This window comes from Pteropus vampyrus, unplaced genomic scaffold, assembly GCF_000151845.1.
Source record: "Pteropus vampyrus isolate Shadow unplaced genomic scaffold, Pvam_2.0 Scaffold9, whole genome shotgun sequence".
In the NCBI taxonomy this organism is placed as follows: domain Eukaryota; kingdom Metazoa; phylum Chordata; class Mammalia; order Chiroptera; family Pteropodidae; genus Pteropus; species Pteropus vampyrus.
The window spans coordinates 9175793-9196120 of record NW_011888790.1 but is presented as its reverse complement, the minus strand read 5'-3'; the positions used below and the strand labels follow the sequence as shown (position 1 = coordinate 9196120).

Below are 20328 nucleotides of genomic sequence, written 5' to 3'. Positions count from 1 at the left end.
TTTTTTCTATTTTATCTGTCATTTTTCATCACTTTTGTGTTTTTACTTACTTCAGTCTTGTAAAAATTCCTAAGTATTCTTCTACATTTATGATTATCTAATTTTTTTGCAGTGTCAAATTTGTTCTTTACTATATTCAACAGAATATATTTTAACTTTAACACAGTTAATATATTTTAATATATTTTTTATATTTTAATTTTCTACTATGTTTCTGGTTTTTTGGCCAATTTGTACATTCTATTAAATTGTTTGATTCTTTTCTCATTTAGATCAGTTCTCATTTTTTTCTAAGTTTTTATTTATCGATTTATTTTTCAATCTCTTCTGTGCTTAGGCTTTTGTTGAATCACTATGTCTTATGGCGAACTTGAAGCAGGCAGTTTTACAGAAAGAACTTTACTGTCAAATATCGGAATGCCTTTTCACTTATCTCTTGCTGCAGATTCCACTTCTACTTCCACCCTTATCCTACAATTCTCTTGGTATTCTTGCCCTCAAAGTTTTTCCATCTCACAAGCTGAGATGGATCTATACTTAATGTTGGAATGTAGCCAAGACTCAGAATTGTCCTGAATTTCTTCACAATCCATTTATGTTGTAGCATAATCTACATTTTAGAGGCAGCTATCGTGATGACTAGAAGTACAGATCTTAGCATCAGACAGATCTGGATTTGGATAAGGCCATATGACGTATTAGTTGCATGACTTTGGCTGATGTAATTAACTTCTTTAAGTTTCTGTTTCATTATTTGTAAAAGAACCTCCTCATAATATGGGTATTATGAGGATTAAATGATTTGAGAACTAAGTAAGATAATGCATTTAATGTGTATAGCAGAATGCCTAACATAAACTATCTACAAATTATTATTATATTGTTATTATGTTAATTATTATTACATTAAGCTTAAGGACAGGGTGATGTACAAAATCTTTAGTCTAATAACTGGTGACATCTATTTAATAATTGTCTGGGAACAGGAGACCCTCTTTTCATTGGATCATAGGTAGAAAATCCAGGAGACTGTGGTAGAGAGTTTTGAAGATTATTTGTATTTTTTTAAATAGGCTGTGGAATACAGCTGACAACTTTCCATCTTGCCTTGACCATAATTGCACTGTTTGGACTCTGTACTGAAATGAAGTAAGATATCATTTCTGATACCATTGCCTACTTCTCTGAATGAGGTAAAAGGGAGTGAATGATGAAGAGGCACAGGGGAAACTGAGATCACTTTTCTTTAATGAATTACCAATGCCTAGGATAGACTGGTATGGGATAGGTACTTAAGAAAATGTCTCCTGAAAGACTGGCCAACTGACTGTTTTGTAAGTGGAGAGATACTTCCCAGTATGCAACACTCCAAAAGCTTCTGCTGCTTCAACCTACAAATGCATTTTTGAGGGAAGCACTTGTAAGTCTCTTCTCTTCCCTCAGCTTGGTGGATCCCTGGAGTGGTTGTTAGATGATAAAGAACAAGGCACAGGTATTGGAGAACATAACCACCATGGCAACTCTCTCCACTTCCTGCATCAAAAGAGATACAACTAAGAAAAATATTTTTGCAGAGGTAGACTTCTCTTTTATTAAGTAGTTCCCATTTCTCAAAAGGTTATTGGTGAGTTGATTTTTTGGCTAAGTTCGTTTTCCTAGTCAGAGGTGAAACCTTCACCAACTATGACTTTTAACCTCAGTGGAGGTTTTAGATTTCTTTAATCCTGGTCAGTATTCATTCCCTACAACCCACCTTTTCAAAAGTTTGAGCACAGGCTGCTTTGAACATCATTTCTTAACTATTCTCACCAATATGTATTTTAATTAGTAGAAACTTTTCCTGGATTCTAGCATATTGTTAATTTTTGTCTTTAATTTCCTATTGTAATGTGTTATCATTTTTATGTTTTTATGACTGTGGAGTTGCCAGATAAAATTCAATACCTACTAACCTTTGAATTACAGATAAACAACCAATAAATGTTTTTAGTATAAATATGTGTAGTAAATTATGGCTCATACTTATACTAAAAAATTTGTTTTTTTATCTGACATTCAAAGTTAAGTAGATGTTCTGTATTGCTTTTTGCTAAATCTGGCAACCGTACATTGTGTTTTAAAGAGAATCCATAAAGAAAGTTTTGGTGCTCTCATTTGGCAGTCTTTTTTTCTGTTTTAGCATTAGTTTCTACCCAAATTTTCTGATCGAACATGTTCATGGTGCTGTACAGTTTCTATTATAGCTCTAGCTCTAATTTTTGAAGCAGTGCTCAAATAGAAATAGATAGTTCCTCCCCCTATCCAGTGACACCATGGCCAGAACAGTAGCAAAGATGGGTGGGTACTTGCCAGAGGTGATTTCTGTGGTACAGAGATGGAGAAAGGGTAAAATTTAATATAATTTTCATTCAAACGTTATTGGACAAACATATTTTTAATGACCCTGTATTATTTTTTTCTTATTGTTGCTTTTCATGCAACTTCTGTCTGCATGTTGATAGCCTTTGCCTAGAATATTTTAGTCAAAAGAGGTATGACTGTTGCAAAAGAGATGGCTTTTAATTTTTACTCAGTAATTGCAGACAAAGGCTTTGTTATTTGAGGAAAAGTCAGTAACTGCTATGTAGACATTCATCTTTTTATTACAGGCATATTTTTAAATATGTGACTATATGCATTCTTAACTTGTGACAATTTGATTTCTCATAATTTTCATTTATAGTCTTAAGGTTATTATATTTGTTATTAATTGTGGCATTTGCAGACAGGAAATAGTTGTGGGCAATTAAACTTAAATTAAGCAGTCTGCTCCGTGATATACTCTTGGCAAGGTTGCTTTTTGCTTCTGCCTTCAATTTGGCTTTCGCTGTGTCTCTTCTGCGAATAATTCTCCTCCCAACAGTGCCAGCAGGCCTCACTGTGGATTCCCCATGATTCAGTAAGTGAGGAAGAAGCAGGTGAAGGAATACAGCTGAGAAAACCAGGATAAAGAAAGAGGTTGGAACAAAAGAGCATGTTCTATAACTAATTCCATAAGACTGATTTTCTAGTGCCTTGTAAATGGTCCCTTGAAGTCAGTTCCAACAGAAGATTTTTAAAAATGTTTTAAACAATGTCTATGTCATACTAAAGGCATAATCTCCTAAGCAAAAGTGTTCTTCATTACACAGTTCTTTGAGAGGCTTCATCATAAAAAACAAATTCTGTTTGAGAAATAAGTCATATTCTACCTCCAGGTATTGATTCACAATGCACATGGTGTATAAACCTCTGAGAAATTCCATTTGAAACAAAAGGAAACTTGCCTGTTATTCAATTTCCCTCCCCCTCAAAACATTCAGTTTCATGGGATATCTGTTTTGTTGTAAAATATTGTCTTCGGAGCACTTTTTAAAAGGGGAAGATCATATAGTTGTTTATCTGAGTTTTGATTTGTGTGTTTTTAAAGTCATTGCAATAGAGTCGCATATTGCAGTAAATGTGTTAAAATGGCTCATGAAAGGAAATGACACCTATGATGCATGTATCTAAGTAAAACTATGGGACTGGGATGGGAAGACACTAATTTGTGAAATGAGGATTTAGCTCAACTCTGTGTGCCTTTGAGTTTGGCCACCTTTCAAGACAACATTTGATGGTTTTGATCATGTGATCCCATGATAGAGTAAGGAATCAAGGACAAAAAAGAAAATGACATGGAAATAAGAATATCTTTATGCAAACTAACAGCAACTCTTCCAATCATGGAAAAGACTGGTGAAATGCTATTAGCTTCGTAAATAGGCACAATTGTTCTCAATCTAGTTATTTTACTTTTAGGCATTAATTATAAGAAAGTGTATTAGGTATGAAGAAACTAATTTTTGCACAAAAGTTTCCTTGTATAATTCTTTTACAGTAATGAAATCTTGAAATAACTTTGGTTTCCAGCAAAGAGAGATAAGAGATATAGGCAAACTATGATAATCCACAATATGGAGTATTAATCTACTGTAAAAAATGTTTTTATGAAAATATCTTAGTAATATGAAAAAATAATTAATCTAAAGTATTAGCATAATGGGTTTAAATTTTACTCATTTGGTATATTATTAATAATTTAATTATGTGGTGAATAAATGCTGAGAATTAGTAAAAAGTTATAGTATAACTGAATTATAGATTTGAGATCATTTACTTTTCATCCTAAAAATTATGTATTTCCAAATTTTGTTCAGTGATCATTTATAAACGTTACAAAAATATGAACATAATAGCTATGAAAAGCATGTTTCTAAGGTACAGCAGCATGGCAAGTGAAGCTCCTAGCATTGAAGATGTAACAGGGTGGGAATTTCATAAGTTTTCTGCTTTAAAAGAATTAGTAAAATTATTTTTAAAAAGTTCACCTCTAATGTCTAAAATCTGATGAACATCACAAAGAATATCAGTGAGAAAAATTAAATAGCCAAATCAATCTTCATTTATTCATCGATCAGATATTTATTGAGCTTCATACCTACTAAGTGCCCTTGGTGAGGAGATTATTTCTAGCCTGAAGAATCACACAGTCTAACTGGGGTTTGGGATGCAGCAGACATGTAAACAATTATATAATTTGATAAACTCAGGAGAGAGATACAGAGAATGTTTTAGGAACCAATGGACTGAGCATCTAACACAAACTTAGGAGTCAGGAGAGATTTCCTTGAGGAGCCAATACCTGAGTTGAGTCTTAAATGATAAATTCAACGTAGACAGGACAAGAATAAAAAGATATTCCTGGCTGAGAACACCACATTGGGAAAGCCTCAAGTTCAAGGGTGCCCACAAGTCAGTCATTTTGGCTTGAGTAATGTACAGAGGCACAAAAGGAGTGGTGAGGGAGAGCCCAGTGTTTTTCTTAAAAATGCACTAGATGGTTCTGTTAATGAATATTTACATACTAAACCTTTCTCATGGGAATTATGCCTGTCACAGCCATGCTCAGCCCTGGTTCTGAAGAGTGAGGATTTGGCAAATAACCACCACAAGCATTTAAACTCTGCTCCATCTCTGTGGATTCACATACCATTTCACAAGCAGGCACTTAGGTACATGAATGGCTCCTCAATCAGTGCATCATACAGGACTGAATGAATATTTTTAATATAATCTTTCCCAGGTGCTATGAGATAATTAAAAGAGATAACTGGGCCTGGGACTAATACATCTTCTTATTCAGGAGAGAAATACTGTGTGTCAGCACATTCTATCAGACAATGTAAGGTAGTTAAAGGAAGAAGTCCTTGTTGGAATTAGACCTGAGTTTACATTCCAGCTCCGCCAATTAAGATACTGACTTCCAGGAAGTTACCTTTATTTTCTTGCTGAAAAGGGATATGCAGCAAGGGTTAAGTGACAAAAATATCTAAATTGCTTTCACACAGAAGGCACTCATCTAAAGGTTGTTATTCTTGTTAATGATTAAACCCAGTGCTATTAACTCAGGTTTTCTTAGCCAAGCCAAGCGACACCTGTGGAGACTCTCAACTAGATGATTAAGTTCATACTAAGAAGTATCTGCTCTTGAATAGTACAAAGAATATCCAGATCTTACAAAGGCATGCATAATTGTCAAAGTTATTCATTCTTTGTGTTTCTACAAAATGGAAGATTCTGTGTTAGTTATTGGGGCTATAGAAGATACTATATGAATCCTCATAAGATTTCCATACAAAAAAGTTGAACCAATTATTACAGTCAAATTTGATATGTGTTATAATTGGGAGTATATTGGGAACATATAGAAAATTGATCTAACAAAGCCAAGGTGATCAGAGAAAACCTAGAGGAACTGAAGTTTATATAGATTCTTGAAAGCGGAGTGTGGATTAGGAGAAGTAGGCGTGAACAGGGATGTGTGCGAGCTGTGAGATGAAGGGCATCAGGTGGACAAGTGGTGAGTGTGACTCTCGAGGAAGAGAATGAAGTTGAGTGAGGCCAGAGCTCTGATAATCTGAGGAGGAGAATGGACAGAGAGGGTGATGTGTTTGCAAAGGCAGATGAAAACTGGAGAGCCTGATAAGCCAGGTAAAGGAGTTTGGTTTTATCTTAAGAGCAATGAGAAGTTAGTGAAGGATTTGCAGCAGCGAGCGACAAAATCCATTTTACATTTTAGAAATATCATCGCTATAGTTTGAAGAATACATATGAAAAAAACAAGAATGGAAGGAGGGAAGCCAGTTAAAGATGCATTACACTAATCTAAACAAGATTTTTCTATTTGAACATCTTAGTATACTTCCCTTTATGCCTAACTGTCACACAGTTTTCGCTTATGTAGAAGTGAACACAGTTATAGAAAACTCGAAGGACTACAGGTTTCTTAAAAACAAAATCACTTTTTATAGGACAATCTGGGCTTTTTCTTTTAACTGGGAAAAATAGTAGCAGCTTTACTTTTTTTGATGAGTAAAAATCCAGTGTAAAACAGATTTTTGGTATTAAAGTTGTGGGACCAACTCAGGAGAGCTGACATTTTATATTCTTACATTCCTTTTATGGTGAGAAGATGGAGATATCATTCCATCTTCAGGATGAACTTGAAAAGAAGCATAATGATTATGTTAAAATTTCTAACATATGTAAAATTCCTAACATACGTAGATAGTATTTCAAAGACACATCAGTGTCTTGCAGAAATTTCAAATGTAGTATGCCTTTATCTCTAGGGTCTTGTCATATCCAGGTCTTTCCAGTAACGGAGTACTTCGTTCCTGAATATGACTGATAATTTTGGTGCATTAAGCAGTGGTATAGTATTTTTATTCTTTTGGATTGGGCACCGAAAAGACAGCTTAATATTTTTATTATGGTGGATATCTTCTTTAATAGACCACAATTTGTTTTAGAAGTCATCATGGTTATAGAAGCTCCTACTTGCTTAGCACAAAGGATTTGTCAAATTCAGATTTGAGGACTGGGGAGTCTGTAGAGAATATTTGAGTTGAAGGGTACCACAATCTCTGCAACATGTTACTTTGTTAGAATGCCAACAAAACAAAACAAAACAAAACAAATCTTCTGGTAGTAGAGCCATTCCTTTCAGTTAATTCATTGTGATTTTTGAATGTCTCTGTTAACATGTAAATATGTCTCCTGAGAGGAGTAACCAACCCATTGGGTTCTTCTCAGCCACAAATACTACCAGGAATTAATGATCCGATTGCTAAATGCACTGTCAGTGAGGGTCTGGAAGATGTAAGAAGCTGAGAACGATCTGTTTTGGGAAAACAGGTTGGGATCATAACATAATCATTCTGTCCTACTGTTGTTAGACGTCTTGTGTCCTTAGCACCCAGAGTGCCTAGCACAAAATAACCCCATAGTCTCTTGTCCTCAATTCCCAAATCCGAAAACCTGTGGAAACAGAACATTTTTTAGTAACTGATTTGTAATAAAGCTTGTCCTGAAGTGAGGTGAGACTATTTATAGTTGTCTTTATCCCACTAGGTGTAAATGTTTTGATTGCTGCAGAAATATTAATGTGCTTGATTATGGGGTGCTGCCCCAGAACCTGCTGGAGGTGTTACATAACATCTGTTAAAGGTAAATCAAAAATCTAAAAACTTCTGAAATACATCTGGCCCTCAGGATTTTAAGTAGGAGACTGCAGATCTTAAAAAGTATCACGTTTTCAATACTTCCCACGAGTCAGGCAGAGCGCTGTGTACTTACGCACAGCACCTTGTTAAAGCATGCCTGAGAGGCAGCTGTTGCTTAGTGGAAGGAACAGGGAATTGAAAGTCAAACTACCTGTGCGGGAATTCCAGCTTTATCATTTAACCATCTGTGTGCCTCTGGGTAAGGTCCTTTTCCTCCCTTTACCTCCGTTTTCTCATCTGAAAATAAATCTGATAATATTTTCCTGATAGACTCGTAATGGAGATTAAATGATTCAAGAGATGCAGAGCACCAAGAACTAAATCTTCACATAATTATTATTATTAATCATTTTGATAAAACTATGATACTGGCACAATGATCTCCATTTTATAGATGGAGAAATTGAGATCTGATGAGGTTATACAACTCGCCCATGTTCACATAGCTGGAAAGTCATCGAGAAGTATTTGAATCCTTATCTGTGAGGTCACCAAATCTGCATTTTTAACCATTGCACTCTGTTGCTTCTCTGCGAAAGGAGAAGCTTTAATTAATTAAATGGCTTCAAATGGTTCAGAGAATGAGAGGCCTTTGGGAAAGGTCAGGTGGTAGCATTTTAGTGGGGAGCCCTTAGCAGCCATGAAAGGTAGAATCCATAGACTTAGTGGGAGCAGGAAGGAATCAAAGGCTGAGATAAAAGTATTAAATATAATTGTTGCTACTCTATAATGTGGTTTAAGATTGTTTATATCTACATTGCTGTAGATATGCAGTTATGTCCTGTGTAGACAGAGACTAGAAAAAGGATGATTTAAGCACTGAAAAAACTGAAAAAATAATATTGTTAAGAAAAATAGTGTTGTAGGGAAGCAGTTTACTTTGTGATCAGAGTTAATTATTCTTAAATAATGATGAGGAATTATTAAAATTCAATGAAGTCTTCAATTCTTGTACCTGGGATCATAACTCAGTTGCATTTTAAATGAATTGACCTTTGAGTTTTGTCTTCCGCTTTCATGGGAATCCTAGAAACTAATCCTTTAAGTTCCTTACTTTACTCAGCCTCTTTATCTTTAGTTTTTGAAGACTGTTCCCTAAAGCTCTTTTTTTTCAAGTATTTATTTTGAAGTATTATACTTCAACATGTTAGAAAAAGAACAGAAAATATAAGAACAATTCTATAATTTTGTGTGAATAAATCAGAGAATTGTGAAGAAATTGATGTTTTTAGAAAGGCATGAATTATCAGAAAGCACTATGGAAGACATTGAAAATTACCAAAAATTACACCAAGCTTTGAAGCCGCTGAGTTTTATAGTAAGTTCTTTTAACCTTTTATGTTTTTAATTTTTTTTAAAGGCCTACAGCACCTGGTATTCCTAGGTGGTCTCCCATCCAAGTACTAACCAGGCTCGATCTTGCTTAGCTTCCAAGATCAGTACATCTAGTGGAATAAAACATCTTGAGTTTAAATCTTTTTTCTCATTAATTGGAATTGATATCCAATCATATGAAAAATTTTTAAGGTTTTGTAAGTTTCTTCTTGATCTCTGATTTAAGGAACATTTAAAAAATATCTGTCAGGGTCACTTCTATATTTTAACAAAAATGATAAAATATGAAATTGATAAAAATGACAAGTGGTCTTTTTCCAAAGTGCAATTGATTTTCATGTTTTGAAAATTATTTACTCTCTAAATGTTTATAGACAAATAAAATACTGTATCATTTCCTGCAGAAAGCCTAACTTTTATTAGTGCTCTGATTCAACCTTAGAATCGAATTGTTTAATTATGTAGTAGTATTTACATCAAGTATTATTGGAACATGTCGGTGAAACTTTTTCAAATCATGGGATTTAATTCTTATTCCTTCATTATTTTCTTTCTTTTAGTGTACATATTTCTGTTTTTCATACCTAAAATTGAAGTGAAATTTTCTTCTATTTTTTTTTTTTTTCCTATAGAGATGAAACATTCAAGCCCAAAGATAGAATAGTCGTGCACTGGGTGTCTATTTCCTGATCTATTAGCCCATTGATCTCACAACTTTGCTATACCTGATATTTTTTCTCTGTCTAAATAAGATGTGCTGAAATGCTTACATCATTATGAAATGGCTGTCTTAACTCTGAGTTACTTGCTCCACACTTGCACTTTGGATCCTTTGATATCAAAGGCAGAAATATCTTCTTTATGCTAAGCTGTGTTCTAAATGCTTTCATATATATTATCTCACTTTATTTCAGTGCAGTTCTGTGACCCTTTTTTTTTTTTTTTTAAGGTGGGATACTTTCCTTATTGTTATTGTTTTGTTTGATTAAATTCCCGCTTGGGAGTTACAAGGCTCTGAATAGTTCCATGTATACAAAGTTGTTAAACTGGAAAGCCAGTTTTCAAACTTGAGGTTTTTGACTCCAAATCTAGGATACTCTTTACAATGAAGTTTTGAAAAGAATTTTAACAGTCAACAAGAAACAATTTTAAGAAATAAACATTCTACCTTGCATTCACCAGCAGTGACCCTGCCAAAAGAATCAATGTTGGTTACGCTAAGAGCTTCAAGATAGTTTTGCCATCCCTATCAATTAGTTTTCTAGTTGATTTCTCTTTGAAAAGGTCTAATTTCTAGTGAGAGCCAATAGACCGATGCTTCTAGAACTGTATCACTAAGCATAGATGGAGATTGTGGTGAAAGTGGAAGTCTTTTGACTACTTTAATATTTAATGTCTGGTCTACATGTATTCCTGGGAATAAGATATGTTATGAAAGTTGAGAGGATTAACAAGTATTCTCATTGAGTACTTCACATTCAAGAAGAAATTAGCATCAATGGCAGGCCTAGTCGCTGAGTTCTGAAACAAGGGATTTAATCTGTCTCGATATCACCTTTAGTGTGTTAATATACAAGACAAAAAACATTGTTGTTTACCTCCATTCCTCACTTTCCTTCTTCATAAGAGAATCTCAGTTTTTTTCAAGTAGCCATCATTCTCTGTATACAGCTATGTGTCTCAGATAATGCTCACCCCCACCCAGACATAGTCCTGGGCTTGACAGGTTCAAGAACAATCCCATTTCTCTTGTCAGTGAATTTTTCAATAAAACAGTGACATTTTAGGTCAAGTCTCCGAGGGCATTTTTGGAGAAAACATTCTTTTTCCAAACAGTGCGCTTCAAGATGAGAACTTAATTTTCCTTCTTTGACTTTATATTTTGATGTGATGACTGAAACTTGTTTGATGAAGGATGAAATGAATGCAAAGGATATTAGATCAGAACATGTGAATGAACCCAGCCACGTAATGACCTTGCTGAGCTGATGAGATAACCAACCTTGAAGCTTCTCCTTCCTCTGGTTTTCATAAAATTTAAGATGAATTTCTCTATATTTTAAGCAAGTTTAACTTATTGAGGATTTCAGCTGAAAACATCTTACTTTGTATAATTTACAAATTTCCTTCCAATTCAACAATTCTTAAAAAATGTGTGATACATATAATTGCATTATATAAATATATAATAGTTACTGAGATTCTACAGTAAGCTTATAGAATTATAGGCATATTTCCTGGACCATCTGTCTATTCATGAAATAGCATTTCCTCTTCTCAGTGTTTCTTTGTTGTCCTTTTTTTCCAGGAAGTAGGGAATACATTAGATTTTACTAAATTAAATTACCTAATATAAGTTTATTAAATCTTCCCTTTAATTCTCACTTCATTCCATAGTAGCTTTTCTTGGAAAATAGTTCTTTTTTTATGTTTTTCATGTCAAAACTTGATTGTAATATTAATAAGGCTTAAAATTATTTTAAAAAGATTTCACCTACAATTTTATTACCCTATATTATAGCTCAGTTTCATTCTCTCCAAATTTTTATGTTGAAGCCCTAACCCCCTGTACCTCAGAAAGTGACTATTGGAGATAGGACCTTTAAAGACATAATTAAGTTAAAATGGGGTTGTTAGGTTGGGCCTTCATCCACTGTGACTGGTGTCCTTATAAGAAGAGGAGATTAAGACACAGACAACACAGGATGACCATGTGAACACATAGGGAGAAGGCAACCATCACAAGCTAAAGAGTGAGGCTTCAGGAAAAACCAACTATGCTGACACAATTAGCTTGGACTTTAAGCTTCCAGCATTGCGAGGCAATAGCTTCTGTTAAGTCACTCAGTCTGTGCTATATTTTTATGACAGCTCTAGCAAACTAATATACTCTAAAACAATTGCTTTCATTGCTGCCATATCGTAATGGTATAACACTGTATAACAATTTGGAGCATTTTTTACTTAACTTTCTTAACACTTTCTTAATACAATCTTCCTTTCTCCAATTTTTAATGAGATACAATATTCTATCAATATGATTTTTTTACTATTATAAATTAAATTATTGAGATTATTGAGATAGTAGTAATAAGGACATATTTGAAAATGCAAATATTCTTTCCTTTTGAACTTTTTGTTGGACAAACTCTTAGGATGATTTGAATTTGGTTTTAGAGGTCACAAACATTTTAATGGCCTTTAACAGAATTGCTAAATTAGTCTCCAAAGAGATTCTAAAAATTTAAAATATCATTTGAAATGAATCATTCTGTTTCTGAAGTTGAGATGATAGTGATTCATCGTTAACTAAACCAGGGGAAAGACACAGTCCGATCAGATCAATAGATCACTCTTTAGTGAGAAGGATAGGTTTATAGAAATTAAGGCAAGAATGGCAATAAGGAGTTAGGAGGATCCACAAGTGATTTATGGGGCTTATGATGATTATTTCAATTAAGGCAATGCAACTAAATATGAAAAAGGGACTTAGATTTAAGATGTATTTAGTACATAATCTTAACACGATGTCTAAGTGATTATGTAAAGGGTGAAAGATAGAGAGTTACTTGACACCCAGGTTTTGGTCTGAGTGTCAGGTGTCATTAATTGAGATTGAGATCATAAGAGACAGATGGTAAGTACTGTTTAGGCATGTTGAATTTGAGATGTTTGTGCGACATTCAGATGCACGTGTCCATAAAGCATTTGAATATATGCCTGAAGCTCAGATGAGAGGAAGGACTGGCGTGGATTAGATGGCCTAAGACAAGCATGGAGAATAATAAGACTAGTACATCAAGTGTATAACTCTATGAGACAATAAAATGTGGAGAGTGGGCAGAGGGGGAGTCACGAAGTAGCCTCAGGTAAAGTGGCCATGGAGGTAAGATATGGTCATAGAAGAAATATCAAACTATTGGAGTAAAACATTTCTAAGGAATCCAAACAAAGGCCAGCATAACGTGTACAGCCTAGAAGTGCAGTAATATGAGGCCTGAAAAGTATCTAGTCAATTTGTCAACATGGTGATTATTGATAACTTTTAAATGAACAATTTCTATAAGGGAAGATTCCATATTCCAGTGAGCTGAAGTGTCAGTGGGATGAAAGGAAATTGGAAAGTCTAGTATAAAATATTGTTTCAAGGAAATTGCCTAAGAAAGGAAAGTGGAAGATAGGGTTCTAGTAAGAAGAAGTTGCAGATTCAGAGAATTGTGGATTTTTGGTTTTAAGGGAGGATATTGTTTGAGTTTGGATATAACTTGAATGTATTCAAAGCCAGGAGAGAGCAAGAAACTTAAAAAAAAAAAAAAAAGTGTTTGAAATGGGTCAAGGAAAAGGCAGAAAATGAAATGATTCAGATTAGGCTCTCAATTAATATTTCCTTAAATGAATGAGTGAATATAGGTGAAAGTGTTAATGAATAGCATAAGAATCATACTTCCTCTGAGAATAAAGATAATCGGGTAGTATTAGATTTAAATGTTAGATAAAATTTTAAATGGGCCAGAGATGAGCCATTTCATGTCTGAGGCCTTGGTTTTTATAATGAAGTAGGAGGTGAGGAGTCGAATAGGATATTTGAGAGGATATTAAAAGCTTGTAACATAAAATTACTGAGAAAAAGAGAACTTATCAGGAAGAAAGATTGCTACATGATTATTAAAACATTGTTAGGGCTTAGAGGGTTTTCTCAATGAAGAGAGATGAGTGTGAACAGGAGTGGAGAGGAAGAATGGAGCAAATCTCTTGATTCTTATCTTTCTCACCAAGATGACAACTAATGGACAGCGCCATGGGATACGGTATATTGTATTCTTTTTCTTCAGTATATAGAGCTATTACCAATTTCTTTTTAAGAGGGCATTTTAATTGGAAGCTATAAAGAGTGTAAATCAGCTTATCTTTTCTATAGTGGTAAAATATATATAATATAAAATTTGCCATTTTAATAATATTTAAGTATACAGTTTTATCTATTAAATATAATCGCATTGTTGTGTAACTATCACTACCATCTATCTCTAGAATATTTATCTTTCCCAACTGAAACTCTATACCCATGAAACACTAACATCTCATTCCCTTCTTGCTCTAGACCTTAACCACCATTAAACTTTTTTTCTCTATGACTTTAGCTACTCTAAGAATCTCATGTTAAGAGGAATAATACAATATTTGTTTTTTTTGTGTGATAGCTTATTTCACTCAGCGTAAAATTCATGTTTAGCATATGTCAAAGTTGCCTTCCCTTTTTAGCCTGAATAATATTCATTATATGTATGTACTTCATTTTGTTTGTTCATTCATCTATTGATGAGCACTTGGGTTGCTTCCATATTTGGCTTTTGTGAATAATGCTGTTATAAACATGGGTGTATAAATATCTGTTCAAATCCTTGCTTTTGATTCTTTTAGATTTATATCCAAAAGTGGAATCCCTGAATTATATGGTGATTCTGTGTTTAATTTTTTGAGTATTCATCATACCTTTTTCGCAGCAGGTGCATAATTCTACATTCCCACCAGCAAAGCACAAGGTTCCCAATTTTTCTACATTCTTTCCAACATTTACTTTTTTAAACAACTATTTTAAATGAGTGTGAAGTGGTGTCTTGTAGTTCTGATCAGCACTTCTCTAATGACTAGTAATGGTGAACATCTTTTCATGTGATTATTGGTCATTTATATTTCTTCGGAGGAATGTCTTTGAATTCTTTATGGAATTTTTTTTTTTTTTGGTTAGGTTATTTGTTTTTTTTTTGATGACTTATAAAAGTTCTTCATATATTCTGATGTCATTCCCACGTCAGGTATATGACCGAAAATATTTTCCTTCCTTCTGTGGGGTGCCTTTTCACTCTGTTGAGTTTCCTTTGATGCACAAAAGTTTTTAATTTTGATGAAGTCCAACTTATCTATTTTTTCCTGTACTTTTGGTGTCATATCCAAGAAATCATTGACATGTTCAACGTCATGAAGCTTTCCCCCTATGTTTTTTTCTTAAAGATAAATAATCACAAGATTTACTTTTGAAATCTTACGAATAAGAAAATGTAGTGCCTAAAATTAAACTGGTGGAGTTTACATTTTGTTGGGAGAGTAGACAGTAAATAAATGAATGATTAAATATATTGGATATTACATAGTGTTGAAAGTATAGAGAAAAATACTTGATAAGAGGTGAGGGTTGCAGTGTCATAGCCATCAGGAAAAAGCTTCTTTGGAAAGGTAATATTTAAGCGGAGGCTTGAAGGAAGTAAGGTAGCAAGCTGTGCAAAAAAATAGAGGAAAGTGTTTTCAGGTAGAAACAAGAACAAGTGCAAAGGTTTCATGCTGGGAGTGTGCCCGGTGCACTTCAGGAACATCAGGGAGGCCATTTGGCTGGTACAGGGTGAGAAAGGAGGAGTAGTAAATAAAGTCAGAGATGTGCAGAACATGTGCTGTTGTAGGCCAATCATTGTAAGGCCTTTAACTTTTACTCTGGGTCAGATAGAAGCCATTGAAACATTTTGAGCAGAAGAATAACATTACCTGGCTTCTGTTTTAAAATGGTCACTGTGTCGCTTTGTTGAAATACATTGTAAGGATGAGAACAAGGGCTGAATCAAGGTTAGGTGGCTATTGTAAGAATACTTGCAATCTTGCTGTTTTCCTGGTGGTTCAAGAGATGGTGGCTTTCACCAGGGATGAGGTTATAGAAATGAGTTACATATCAAACTACCTTTTCAGTCCCATTCCACCTTGGATGAGAGGAAGGGCTGGCATAGTGATAGTGCTTAGGACAAGCATGTAGAATAATGATAGTAATATCAGGTAATGGAACCCTAGGAAATAGCGAAATGTACAGATACCTGCCATTCCAGGTATACAGTACTTCAGTTAAGATAGACATTCTAATCTTTGTATATTCTCCTGTACTTTTTGGTCTTTGGCTGAGAATTTACTTATTTTTTTCCTACGTGTCAAAATTCTATTAATGATTTAACATTTGTCTCAGATACCACTGCCTTCATAAATAAGTTTGTAAAATTTATTAAGTAAAAACACAGGCGGTCCAATCAAATTTGAATTTCAGATAAACAATGAATAATTATTTAGGATAAGTATGTCCCAAATATGGCATGGGATAGATGTGCTCTTTTTTTTTTAAAATTGTTTATTGAAATTCAAATTCAACTGGGAGTTTTCGAATTTTATCTGGCAACCTTCTTCATAAACTGCTTTTGAACACTTAAACTAGATGTCATTTCACTCAGGATAGGCTATGTTATGCCACAGTAAAATGAAATCCCAAAGTTTTAGAGACTTTAAATGCAAAGTTTTATTTCCTGTTCATATAACATGGACTTTGTGGGGTAGCAGAGAAGTCCTATTAATTGTAGCTCTTCTGTTTCAAAGCCAGTTTCTTAGATGCCAGAGGGGAAGAAAGAGAGCTGTGCAGAGTCTTACATTAGCAATTAAATGCTCTGGCCTGGAATTAACAAACATCTCTGCTCTTACAATTCACTGGCCAGAAATAGTCCCTTGAGCCCATCAACCAAATAAGAAACGGACATTCAATTTTTCTGTGTCCTGGGGAAGACTGAAACTATGTAGAATATACCACCAATGATGTAATCCCTAGATACAATTTCCCAGAGATGAAATCTCTTTATTGAGCCCCATAGGGATTTATAATTCCCTAATGATATTTATCTTATTTTAACTTACAGTTTAACCATTTTTTAACTTATTTAATCTTTTGGGATAAGAGATTATTTGAGAGAGGCAGACCCTAGAATTATATTGACAGAGTAAACCTTTAGTACATGTATGTTGAATTGATCTTTCATTTTGTGCTCGAGGCGAGTGCCTCATTCATCTCACTCTAGGCCCAGCCTTGTGTGAGGGTGTAATTTCATTTTAGGGTTCTGGCTGAGATGTCCAGTGCTGTGGTCTTCACTGGCCTTCAGGTACACAGGCTCTCCTCTGCTTCTCACTTGCCTGGTTGTCCTCTCTTGCTGTTTTCCTGGTGGTTCTAGATGGCAGGCAGGAAGAAGTTTCCTCTGCACTTGAATACTACAGCCTCTCTGTTTTTTTGCACTTCTTTATTCCAGCTATCTCCAGCTTGGAGGAATTAATCTGATATTCATTTCTTTTTTCCAACCTTTTTCTTCTCTGCTATCTTTTCAATGAGGTCAAATAAATAGACATTCACACAGATCAGCAATGTGTACACAACCACAGTTAATTCAATAGAACCAATAGGGAAATATGTTGACAACTCAAATGAGAGAATTCTTTTTGAATTCTTTTATAATAAATAACCAAATATTAGTGGGTTTCTGCCAGGAATAAACTTTATTTTCCAAAAACTGAGAAGACATATACCAATAAATATCAAGAACAGGAGAATGGAAGAACTTTGAGGGATTCAAACTCCAAGTGAAGGCTTGATTTAAATGACCACTTTCATATCTGAGTGAACCAGAGCCAACATGTGTACTACATCAAGGAAAATTCATTGTGTCTCAATAGGAGACGTTTTCAGACTACATAATAGTACTACAAAATTGCCATCTCTCCTCTGGTGAGAATGAGGCAAGAGAAGATAGTTTTTTTCTGCTCTCTCTCTCATATTGACTCAAGAATCCATGTGTCATAGAGAGCATCAAGAGTGATTAAGATAGTCATCTAATTATTATATTCAAGAACATTAGAAAAATTAGTTTTATGTATCAGCACCCATTTTATGACAATTTAGCCATGTATGTAATAATATTTGAGAGTTCTAATGAAGTTTAATTAATAATCTAGAATATTCATTTGCTATCGTTTTGATATCCTGATTAAATTAAGAAACCAGGTTGGAAAAATATTACAGCTATGAGAAAAATAGTATTTAACCTAAATTTGATCAAAATCTATAATAGAAAATTACTCTCTTTAAAATGACCTTTTTGTTGGGAAATATTAAGTACTAAAGGTTAAAAATGAAACTCAAGAGATGAGGAAATGAAAATACCCTGAAACCAATTGTATTGGTTAAGAGTCCTTCTGAATTATTTTTTTTTACCTTGATGCTCAGTGAAGAAAAAGTACAAATGAAATTTAGTTGGTTAAGAAAATTACGTATATATCTTTTGATTTCATAAATTTTAAAAGAGAGAATTTTTATCTTGTATCCTAAATGACATTATTTTATCACTAGTAATGGAACATAATTGAAGTTCTTGCTATAAATTTTGAATAAGTTAAGCTATTTCATTGATGATTATTAATTCAACTATTTTTCAGAGTTGCAGTTTGTATCTATTTTGTGATAGTCAATGATTCATCTATTTATTAAAAAATATTTTTGTTCAGTGCTCACCATGTGCCAGGCACTGTGCCAGTTGCTAGGAAAGAGATTTACCTGGGAAAAACTATCAAGGCCTCAGACAAAGGCAGGCTCAACTAGCCTTATTATTGAAAGATATTTTTAATTACTATAATTTATTTATTATTGCATTTGTCTCTGGGTTTCAGAAAGAGAGACTATATGTAGTAAATTAATTGTCTAGGGGAGAGATAACTTTAACAAAAAATGTTTCCTCTTTTTTTTTGGCACCTATCTTAAGGGAACATTGAGGATTAAAAATATCATGTATCTGACATTTTACAAAGGGAAGTCTTTCTGTTAGTCTGACTATTTGGGTTATATTTGTGAGCAAATCTTTACAAATAGTCATAGCTATAGCCTAAACCAAGTAAGAAAATCTTCAATTGAAAATTGTGTTAACTTTGTTTCCAGAATATTGAACAGATTTTAATATTTACTTTGGCTATATTAAATATACTTGAACAGATTCCATTTTCTAGATAATCATAGGCTGATATGCTATTTACAACACCTACTGATTACAAAATTATTTGGGAATAAGTTTGATGAGGGAATGAATTATTTTATATATGAGCAATTATCTTCCTTCTGCCAATATGGTTTTAGTCAGAAACAGAAAATACAATTGTCAAAATAAAAGAAAACCAAAAGATTATATTTATCATTTGTGATTCTGAAAACAATTGTGTTTTGTTCAATTTTCACCTAATTTTATTTTTTCTAATACATTTATATGAAACTTGCTGGTCTATGGAAACCATGCAATTGATAATTATATGGCATAGCAATTACACCAACTCTGGGTCTACTGCCAGGCATCACCACTTTTCAATTTCTTTATGATGTTGAGCAATCAGCTTCTCTAATTCTCTATATGGTGATACATGTTAGCTTTTATTTTGCTTTAGTAAAGGAATAAACATAATGCCTGGCAAATAGACAAGTGCTTAATAAATAATCCATTATGATTATATTCTTACAGAATATATTTACTGTGTACACCAACTAGACTGACACATAGTAAATATTCAAAACTGAGATTTAAAAATCAGTATAGTCTATGGCCACGCTACCATGAACAAGCCCGATCCCATCTGATCTCGGAAGCTAAGCAGGGTCGGGCCTGGTTAGTACTTGGATGGGAGACCACTTAGGAAGATCAGGTGCTGTAGGTATAAAAAGTAGAAAAGTAAGGGATCGTAAACTGACAAGGTCCTTGCAATCTGTGAGGTCAACCAAAAATTGCCTCGCCTAAAAATAAAAAATAATAGATTTTTTTCTTCCAATGCTTGATTGCTTTGCCCAACACGGCCATGCCTTTCAGTTTTTCTCAAATCATTTATTATAAAAAAATAAGCTGCATTCATTTTTGTCAGAGCAAATGATGAACAGCAAGAAAAGATTAGATTTTTGGAAGGGTAATTCCAAATTACTTGAATATGGATCTCATTTTGGTCTTTAGCAGTCTCATATTATACATTTTTTAGCAAAGAGTTATCATTCTAATATGGAAGATAAATGCAGAGATTAAAGTAAAATTAGAAATGATAATTGAGGATTTAACATAACTTTTTTATGCATTATAGATTAAAGGCCATCAGGGAGTCAGAAAATCTGAGATACTGTCATATATACAACCATGATTAAATTCTATTATAAAATAGGAGATATATGTAAAAAGAGGATTTAAAAAATGAAAATAATAAAAAATTTATTTGGTGGAATGAATGATTTAATAACTCAATCTTTCTTAGCTGTACTTTTGAAAAAATATAAGAGCCAAAAGCATAAAGCTGTTTAAATACAATGCATCAGTTACAACTCAGTTCAGTGGAAGAAAGACCACTCTGCTAAGGTGACTCTAGTTACAAACCTTTATTATTTATTTTAAAATTCATGCATTTTTACATATGTTAACCTCAAGGTTATTTTCTCTGTGCAGTTTTCTCATTCTGTCATTCTAGCATTTACCTATGATTTTCTTTTAATGCATTATATTTA

At 33.6% G+C, this 20328-nt stretch overlaps 1 protein-coding gene and 1 pseudogene across 1 annotated transcript in view; both read left to right on the top strand.

Annotated features, from left to right (window-relative positions):
* KCNC2 (potassium voltage-gated channel subfamily C member 2) overlaps positions 1 to 20328 on the top strand; it is a 178110-nt gene that overhangs the window by 17980 nt on the left and 139802 nt on the right. The gene's annotated exons all lie outside the window — the stretch shown is intronic.
* LOC111730182 lies at positions 19384 to 19502 on the top strand (annotated as a pseudogene).